This window comes from Stylophora pistillata, chromosome 3, assembly GCF_964205215.1.
Source record: "Stylophora pistillata chromosome 3, jaStyPist1.2, whole genome shotgun sequence".
NCBI lineage: Eukaryota > Metazoa > Cnidaria > Anthozoa > Scleractinia > Pocilloporidae > Stylophora > Stylophora pistillata.
The window spans coordinates 44,550,050-44,558,747 of NC_142521.1; the positions used below are offsets into that span (position 1 = coordinate 44,550,050).

General features: G+C 38.0%; 1 long non-coding RNA gene across 1 annotated transcript; it reads left to right on the forward strand.

Annotated features, from left to right (window-relative positions):
* The first annotated feature begins 286 nt into the window (after window positions 1-286).
* Window positions 287-1,540, forward strand: LOC111335082 (uncharacterized). Its single transcript, XR_002695302.2, has 2 exons — window positions 287-462; window positions 1,300-1,540. It is a non-coding gene; the product is annotated as an uncharacterized LOC111335082 (long non-coding RNA).
* The last annotated feature ends 7,158 nt before the right edge of the window (window positions 1,541-8,698 follow it).

Sequence of the window (8,698 nt, forward strand, 5' to 3'; positions counted from 1 at the left end):
TGAAACACATACGTATAACCCTCATTGTTAGCCATTGGTGTTATTTTTAAAGTTCAGGGATGAATATAGAAAATTCGCTATGAATTATTTAGTAAAACGCATTAACCTGCGGAACATGCTACTTAAACAATCGTTAAGAAATTGAAGATGGTTTTGCATCAGAAAGAAATACCTGTCATATCACTCAATTAAAGAGTAGCTGAGGAGACCATCAGGCGGTTATATTAATTTAACAGCTATGGCTATAAAGTGTGTCGTGGGTCATGTTATATTCCATTTATTAAAGCACCACCTCACGGGTCAACCGATTTCAGACCATTCTTTCGTTCATTGATCGCGGCGATGTACAAACTATCAACCCTTTTGGTTGGCGTCTTCATCGCTGTTTCTGTATTGCTGTTGACTTGCCCTCGAGATACTGAAGCTGCTGCTCCATGGCCCTATAAAGGAAAGAGATCACAGGTAAATAAAGCACCATATTTTACTTGAATGAAAATAAAAAGAAGTTTAAGGACGCGAGTCAAGTTTCCTAACCAGATACATATCAGGTATTAAAATGCGTATGTTTTCTTGTGAAAAAATTCTCAGTTATAGTTACTACGGGCTGAGCTTTTTCAAAACAAAACTTGGTATTGTTTCAATAATTTTGTGATGCCGTTTATTTTCTGTATTATGACGGGAAAAAATCTTTTGAAGAAGACGATGAAATGGAAACTTTAGTTGAGACATTATCATTTTGTAAAGATTGGTAAACCGTACCAAAGTCTGAGATTGGAGAGATGTCGATATCTGTCCTGGTCAAAGAGAAAAAGAAATGAAGGAAATATGTGCTTAACGATTTAAATTCCCTCTGAGATTATAAAACTGGCGTTGTATTGATAGGTTTTTAAAAAAAAAATGGTAAAAGACACTTTTTTACACACTCGCCTTTAGAATTTTTTTTTTTTATGCTGGAAGTCCTTTTGGAGTAATTATGAGTTTGATCTATTTTAATTAAATGGATTTTTAATCATCTTCTTTCACCCAAGCGCAATGCTGCTTTTCTAGAAAAATACATTAAAAAAAGCATGACAAAATATTACGAACTAGTATTTGATTAGCATTTGAAATTTCTTATCATCTCAGCCGATCTAAAAGTTTCAGTAATTTAAGTTGAATTGAAACAATTTAGGAACGGCATTTGACTCTAATCTTTTAAATTGATTCGCGTCGCTTTGTTTTTTGTTTTTTTTGTTTTTCACTTTGTGACAGCGCCACTGCAATTAGTTTGTTTAATAGTGAGGCTATGCCTTTATGTAGGTGGTTCGTGACAAGAAGAGCATCTGTCAGACAGCCAGAGCGCTGGGCTGCGACAAAGAAGAAAATTGGAGGCGACAAGATCTGGAAGCAGATGAGATTTGATGGCGTCACTAAAGGAAATAAGCTGATAGATAGCAAGGCCATCTCCATAATTTGTTAAGCAAAGAACTAGACTGAGTCCTTTTAGTCAAACATTTAAATAAAAGAAGAACTCATTAGGAGCGAAATGTTTTGTTCATTATATCTTTTGATTTCAATTTCTTTCTAAATTTTGTCTTTTCATCTCGACGACGATAAGTCTCTTTGCATTTGGCTTTTATTTTGTACGGTTTTCTACCCAGAACGAAAGCCATGCTTTCTAAAATCTTGCTAACGTCTGAAACAAAGGACCAAAGCCACTTGGAAAAAGTGTTTCTTAAACATTGATCCTTAAAAGCTACTTTTGCGTAGAACTTGAGCCTTTACTATAAAAGCCATCTTGAATCTAAAAAAAGACTTCCCCAAGTAATAGGTTTCTTAAGATAAGCAAAGTTAAAAGTGAATGCATATACAAGAAGAAGAAGAAGAAGAAGAAGAAGATACTTTTGTTTGGTTAGGGTAACTCCTACAGTTACAAAAACTGATATCCTTAGAGGCCCTAATAAAAAGAAATATAAAAAAAGTTAAAAATACATAAAACTAGTCCAGCTAAGCGAATAGAAAGATATCCTAAAACAGCCTTAAAATTATTACAACCATTGATAAAAGCTAGAAATTACGATTAAAAACTTTACATCCATGATAATAGAAAGCTTTTTTCGTACATTCTAATTTGATAGAGGAAAAACGGAGGTGACCACTTTGCCGCGTTTTTCTCTGCACAATATCTCTGTTAAAAGAAAAGTAATCCATGTAATAAATGGTAAACACCACAGCGTACACTATTGAGTTATGGATGCATGCGGGAGATTGCTAAGCACGAAGGAAGCGTAAGAGTCGCTCGAGGCGATAGCCGAGAGCGGCTCTAGCTTCTTGAGTGCTTAGCAAACCTCCCAAGTGCATCCATAACTCAATAGTGTAAGCTGTGGTGTTTACCATTTGTTTTATAACATAACATTGATACATTGTAGCTAAAGAGTTCCCTTTTATTTAACAAATCTTACGTGACCAGAAAATATAAGCGCGCGCGGAAAAATTGTCTTGGCATTTGCTCACGTCAGCAGCGTACACCTATGGGCAAACGAGGTACGCTGAATTGACCAATCAGAGCGCGCGCTTTACTTTGGTTGTGCTATAATAAAAATTGCGGGAAGCCCTTATTTAGACATTTCTTCACAAGGTTTGACCCATGAGTCTCCCGTACAATACTCCTTTTTCCTCTCCTCTTTAGCTCTTCATAATCTTTCGTTACATTCAATCAGTATCTAGCTAAGGAATCAATATTGTAAGTTATAATATTTATGTAAACCCCAAAGTTGGTCAGTTCGAAATCATACCTTTTTATTAAGAAAAGCAGTGATTTTAGAAATAGACGTGTTAAAAAAATAGAATATAATTCGATAAGTTAAAAAAAAAGCAAGCAAAAACGAAAAATTAATAAGATAAAAAAAAAAGAATAGAAAATTGTCGGCAAGTGTCCAAAAGGCTGGTTAGGTTGATGAGCGTCACGTTGCAAAAGCATGAAATGATTATTCAGTTTTTTATTATAGCACCTACAGTTGTTATCGTGACGTCGCTGGGTTTTCTTTACTGAAGAGAGCTCAGAAGCAATAGCATAAGTGCTTTCTTTAGGCATCTCTGAACCCTTACGTCCGTTTGTAAAACCTTTGTGACGCAAACACATCATTTGGTGTGCACCGGTTGACACCCGCGCATGGTCATGTTTGCACTCAGTATTTGTTTTTTTTCGTCACGATTGAATAGAAGAGAAATTAAATTTGTTCCAAATTTACACACGGCGAGGGTGTTTGCCTTCAATCTGTTGCTGATCAATTCGACTTTCCCCACTCCCCTCACCGACCGCTCTAACTCTAAATCAAACATGGCCGGCCGGATAAACCATCATGAGCTTTTAATGCTACCTCGTCCTAACAAGCTGATTTGGTAGAAGAGTTTCATATTGTCACTCGAATGCCTCCGTGATGTTAGCAAATTATCAAAGAGTTTGATCAGATCTGAAAGGCCTGCGTGAAATTTTGTTATCCTAAACAACCAATCCGATTTGACCGAGTGAAATGGATCACTACTCCTGAAAGAGGAAAGGCTTTTGGCTTTTCCATACCTAGTGTTAAGCACCTAATAACTGGAACAACGCTTTGGAAACCGATTTGAATTGTTACCATCCTGGAATTCGCTGTGACAACTTGCATGAAAAATGACGGCTAGTCTTTTGTCTCGGCACTGTGCCTGTACATGGAGTTATTTCATCAGCTGAAACGTTCTACGAGATTACAATGGAAGTGGAAGTGGCGTTGAAACGCGAAAATGGCGTGCAAATTAATAGAATGCTAATTATAACAATTGTCGGTTGATTTGTTTGTATTGTATCACGTTCTTTCCTTGAAACGTAATGAATAGTCCTTTTCACAGTTGTGGGCTTGGTGGCCAAGCCTTTAAACAGGAGTGAGGCTAAGGTTGACCCTGTTGTGATAGAGACCTGTATCTAGTTAGCATGATAGCAAAGCAATTTGCATTTGAAAAGCAGCAACATCTCTGTCCTAACAAGGTCACCCTTAGCCTCACTCCTGTTCACCAAGCCCACAACTGTAAAAAGGACTATTACTCATCGAACAATTTCGCCAAACCTGAAAAGTCGAATCTCAAGCACGTGAACGGTACTGTTATCAACTTACAGCTACGATTAGAAAGAAACAGTTTCTCTTGATCCCACTATCGCCAATTACAACAATGTTCCGGATCAGGATAACTTGCAAACAAAAAGGGTTGAGATTAAAAGTGATGTATTCTTCTTAACTGGTGTTTAACCGCCGCCTGGTTAGCTCAATTGGGAGAGCGCCGGACTGCTGTGCGGGAGATCGAGAGTTCAATACCGGCCGGACCAACACTCAGGGTCTTAAAATTAACTGAGAAGAATATGCTTCCTTTCTCAACATCAAGAAATGGTTAGATATTCTAGTCTTCTCGGATAGGGACGAATAAATGGAGGTCCCGTCTCCTGCAGGGTTAGGGGTAGGAGACGTTAATTTCCCACGCACGAGATTACTGTGTGATGGATGTCCTCCCCTGGGGTGGGATGGGTGGGAAAAAGGTGAGGTCGTTACATGGACTAAAGCGGCTGCCAGTGGCGCCTGATAATGCTGACGTCCGATCTCAACCTTAGTAAAAATTATTGTAAGCGCATTGAGATTCTTAAATGCGTATTAAGAACGTTCATTATTATTATTATTATTTACTGAGAAGAAGAAACTTCATGCGAAAACGTCACAAACGAACTTGACCTCAATGCAAAGCACTGGATCACGTGACAGGTTAACTTGAAACAACTTTTCTTTCAATTACTAAGGAATTAGTTGGAATCCCACCATAAGACTTCAGGTATTGTATTAAGCTTAGTGACAAAACAATGGGCAAGCTGTGTAGGCTGTCGAAGAAAGGGACCCCACGCTTATCTCAATTTTCAGGCAACTTCAAACTCGGTGATGAAACGACCAAAACCCCGTTGAATCTATGTTGTCCACTCAAAGTGAAGGGAACACCAGCAGGACCATGGAGATTCTCTATCAGCTCTGACAATTGGATTTGCGAAAGGCCAGAAATTCCCGGAACCGTTTATATGGAAAAGAAGCCATCGTGAAAGAAAATCGTTGCTCTGAAGGTCATTTTCCTCAAGTGGTGGAAGATCTGGAATCACAGACTAGTCAAGCGGTTGGCGCAAAAAAAAATGGAACATTCTGACCAAACACAGGTGCAGAAATAAAAGAGGATTAAAGCTTAAACAAAAGCAACTAATCCCTATGATAAAGCTGCCATTTCCACCATCTACTCCTAAGAACAAGGAACACGATGCCATGCCTACATTTCGACAACGGAAGTTCAGAGTTGATTACTCTGGATCCCCACTGAGTGAAGGACGCGAAATAAGAGTTCAAAACCGTTCCCCTGTGACCATCTTTGGTAATACTTCCTCTGTTACGTGTAATCCGGCTCAGTATAGTTGGTCGACAGAATCTGGTGACGACGGAATGCAACAACAATCACGCAGATGGGGAAAAGTAATTAAGAAACAATATTGAAGCGCACGTTTCTGATTGCTGGTTGCTGGCTCGTGACAATTTCATTTCCACCGGAGAGAAGAGGTTGATCAGAAGCAGAAGAAAGGACTGCTCGAGTATCAATACTCCTCTGTCACGCGATCATGTCACGACATCTGTCATGTCGATTAGTAACCCTCAAATTTCTAAGAGCTGAAGTCGTCGTCCTATGGACTCTTTTGCGCAAAGACCTCTGGAATGGAACGCAAAACTGTGTCGTTAAAATCTATAATAAACTGACAGCTTTGTCTCTCAGTGCAGTAAAGATTCCGCCTCGGCGAAACAGATGATCAACAACTGGCTCAATAACATTGATATCATAAATTGATGTTAGACCCAACTGTAAGTCAACGGCGCGAATATCTCAGTTTTATTTGGTTTTAATTTTGTTAATTTAAGTTAACAACTAAGAGCTAAATTGTAGCAAAGCTAGTAGATTCGTTCTTGAAATTCCGAAGCCCGAGCGTCCTTCACTGAATTCTCTTGAGTTGTCTGATGACGAGTGCGTTATGCATTTAAGGATAAGAGAGGGTGTCACGGAAACTATACGGACTCCGCAGGACTGTAACTTCTCTTCCAAAGGATTTATTTTCGACGAACGTCGTTGACGTTCTAACAATGCTCTCAATTCTCTCGTTCTAACAATCTTTAACTATCTGACTTAAAACTACAATCTACTACGGTCTTCATAATTCGCCTTGCGTAACTAGTACTAGCTAATATTTTTGCCTACTATCACGAGTACAGTAAAATCCCGAGCCAAACTATCGTAATATGTCTATATTTAATTCTTAATACCCGCAGCAGCACGTTTCCCCTTACTTATTAGGCAGAATAAACGCGTGCAATTACAACATCTCTCTTACAGTAAATCAATCGGACTTTGTTTACAATATTATGAAATCTGTCTCACTCTCTAATGCAATCATTTGCAATTTGGTCTAACTCATAATTAATATTTACTAGGACATTTAGTCGATGACTTAATTCGTGACTGATATTCCCGGACAGAGAGGCCTTTCTTCATCTACTGCCTTGAAAATAAGTTAAAACAATCGCTTAGTCAGCGGTGTGTTTATCGTGGGATTTCAGAAGCTTTTTTCTTTCGTTTTAATTTTCCGCGAGCTTTATAACTCGACGAACCCTAACGAATGAGCCAACCGTTTACATCTTGTACGCAAAAATACGCGGTATGTTTTATAAACGATATTATCGTGACTTCTTTTCTAAGGGGAGATTAAGGTTTGGCTGGCACTATGAGCACGTGTTGGGGGATTGATAGGAGACAAAATTATTCTTTTCAGCGCCAAACAAAGCTGGCGGAACAGAGCTTCTTCTTCCCTGCTGGGTTTAAGTTCACAAGTTTGGGGATAATTATTATGGGCAAAATAGGGGCGGATGAAGTCTTATATTAAGCCTTATTTTACCATTTTCAAGTGCAAGCATGCAGCAAAATAGGGTATTCTGACTGTAATACGTATTATTCTTTTCTTTTCTTTGCAACTAAGATGGATAAACTATGTCCTCTCTTGGCAATCGTAACTTGATGCTTTGCGTTCTTTAGTGTGCGTTTCTTTTAGCTCACACGTACCCAGCAACCCCGTAATCCGCTTAATTAGCTTAGGTTTAAATGTTAATAATCATTTATCATCTTCTACTTCTGGTTTAATGTTGTTATTTCTTTAAGCTTGAAAAATTGTTGTGCGGTCATTTTCAGTTGCATTTCCTTTAAAGACTAATAAAAGCAAAAATCGTATTCGTTGAGTATTGACATATCAGTCTTAAATAGTTATCACTATAGTGGTGGTGTGGAAATATCCTTTTGAATTTTTTTCGTGGTTCACCTTGTTAAATGAGTTAAAAATTATGGTTAAGGTCATGGATACCCCAGCATGAAAGTTTGAAAAAGGTTTTTTTGTTATTGCGTGTTAAAGTGTTCGTGGAACCAAAATAAAATAAACTGTTAGTATTTGTAAGAACAAATAATCCCTTTCTTGCTTTAGTATTCTGGATTCTGCTAACAACTCAATTGATTTAAAACTCAAAGAAGCTTTTTATATAAATAAGATCAAACCTGAACTTAACAAACAATTACAGCATTAGAACATAGTTAGTGGAGGGGACTCTCTACTAACTATGATTATAGAAGACCGTTGTTCAGGAATAGTGTCTCTATCTACTCTATGAATAAGTCCCTTTTTCAGTATTTATGAGGTAAGGGCAGCCATTGTCCCCTCTACTATCACACGCACTTTGTAGATCTGTTGTCACGTCTGGTACAGCTGGTAGTTCATTGTTGTTTCAGCTTCACCTCTAGATCTGAGGGTCACCCACCTCGAAACCACCTAATCCAGGATACAAATACTTCAGTAGCTTGAAATTCTGCACCACGTACAGCCTTCAGTCATAAACAAGTGTATTTAGAGTGCAAATAGTCTATTTTGGTCAGGTACAGGATATTTTATTAGTTTTCCAACATTCAACATTAAAATTAGGAGTGATAACTGATCCCAGTCAAGTTGAGGGTTTTCGTTTTCACTGAAAAGTCCTTGATCACGCTGCATTTAAAATTATGGAAAGATAGCCTACAATAACTCGGATAATCCGAACACAGGAATTGCGTATGCATTCCTGTATTTGCCTATTGAATTTAAGCGAATAAAGCATAAGAATCATAAATCAAAAGTCTCTTGAGCAACTGATTTACGTTTTTAAATAATCTTATCAAACTGACTCAATCCACTCAGGAAGCATTATATTTCAGTATACTGATTTAATTTTTAAAAGTAAAGGCGGGTTTTCATGACCACGCTGCTTTAATCTATCAGTCTACGTTCCAATGCTGAGTCAAGCTTTTATCTGTTGCACAGGACACTGGGAATAAGTTTTGGATCCAATCTAGCACACTTAAAGAAATATACTTAAAGAACACACACTTAAAGAACACACACTTAACACACTTAAAGAAATTTAACTGAAGCCATGCTGAACCGCACCGTTAGACCGTTTTCTGGCCTTGTCGAGCAACACAACCGAAGCAAAGCATCGACGGAGACTGCACTCGTAATGCAACATTTTACATTTCTAAATGAGATCATTCCACTTACGAGATCTTGAAGTGGACGCATTCATGATTAATATACGTAGTT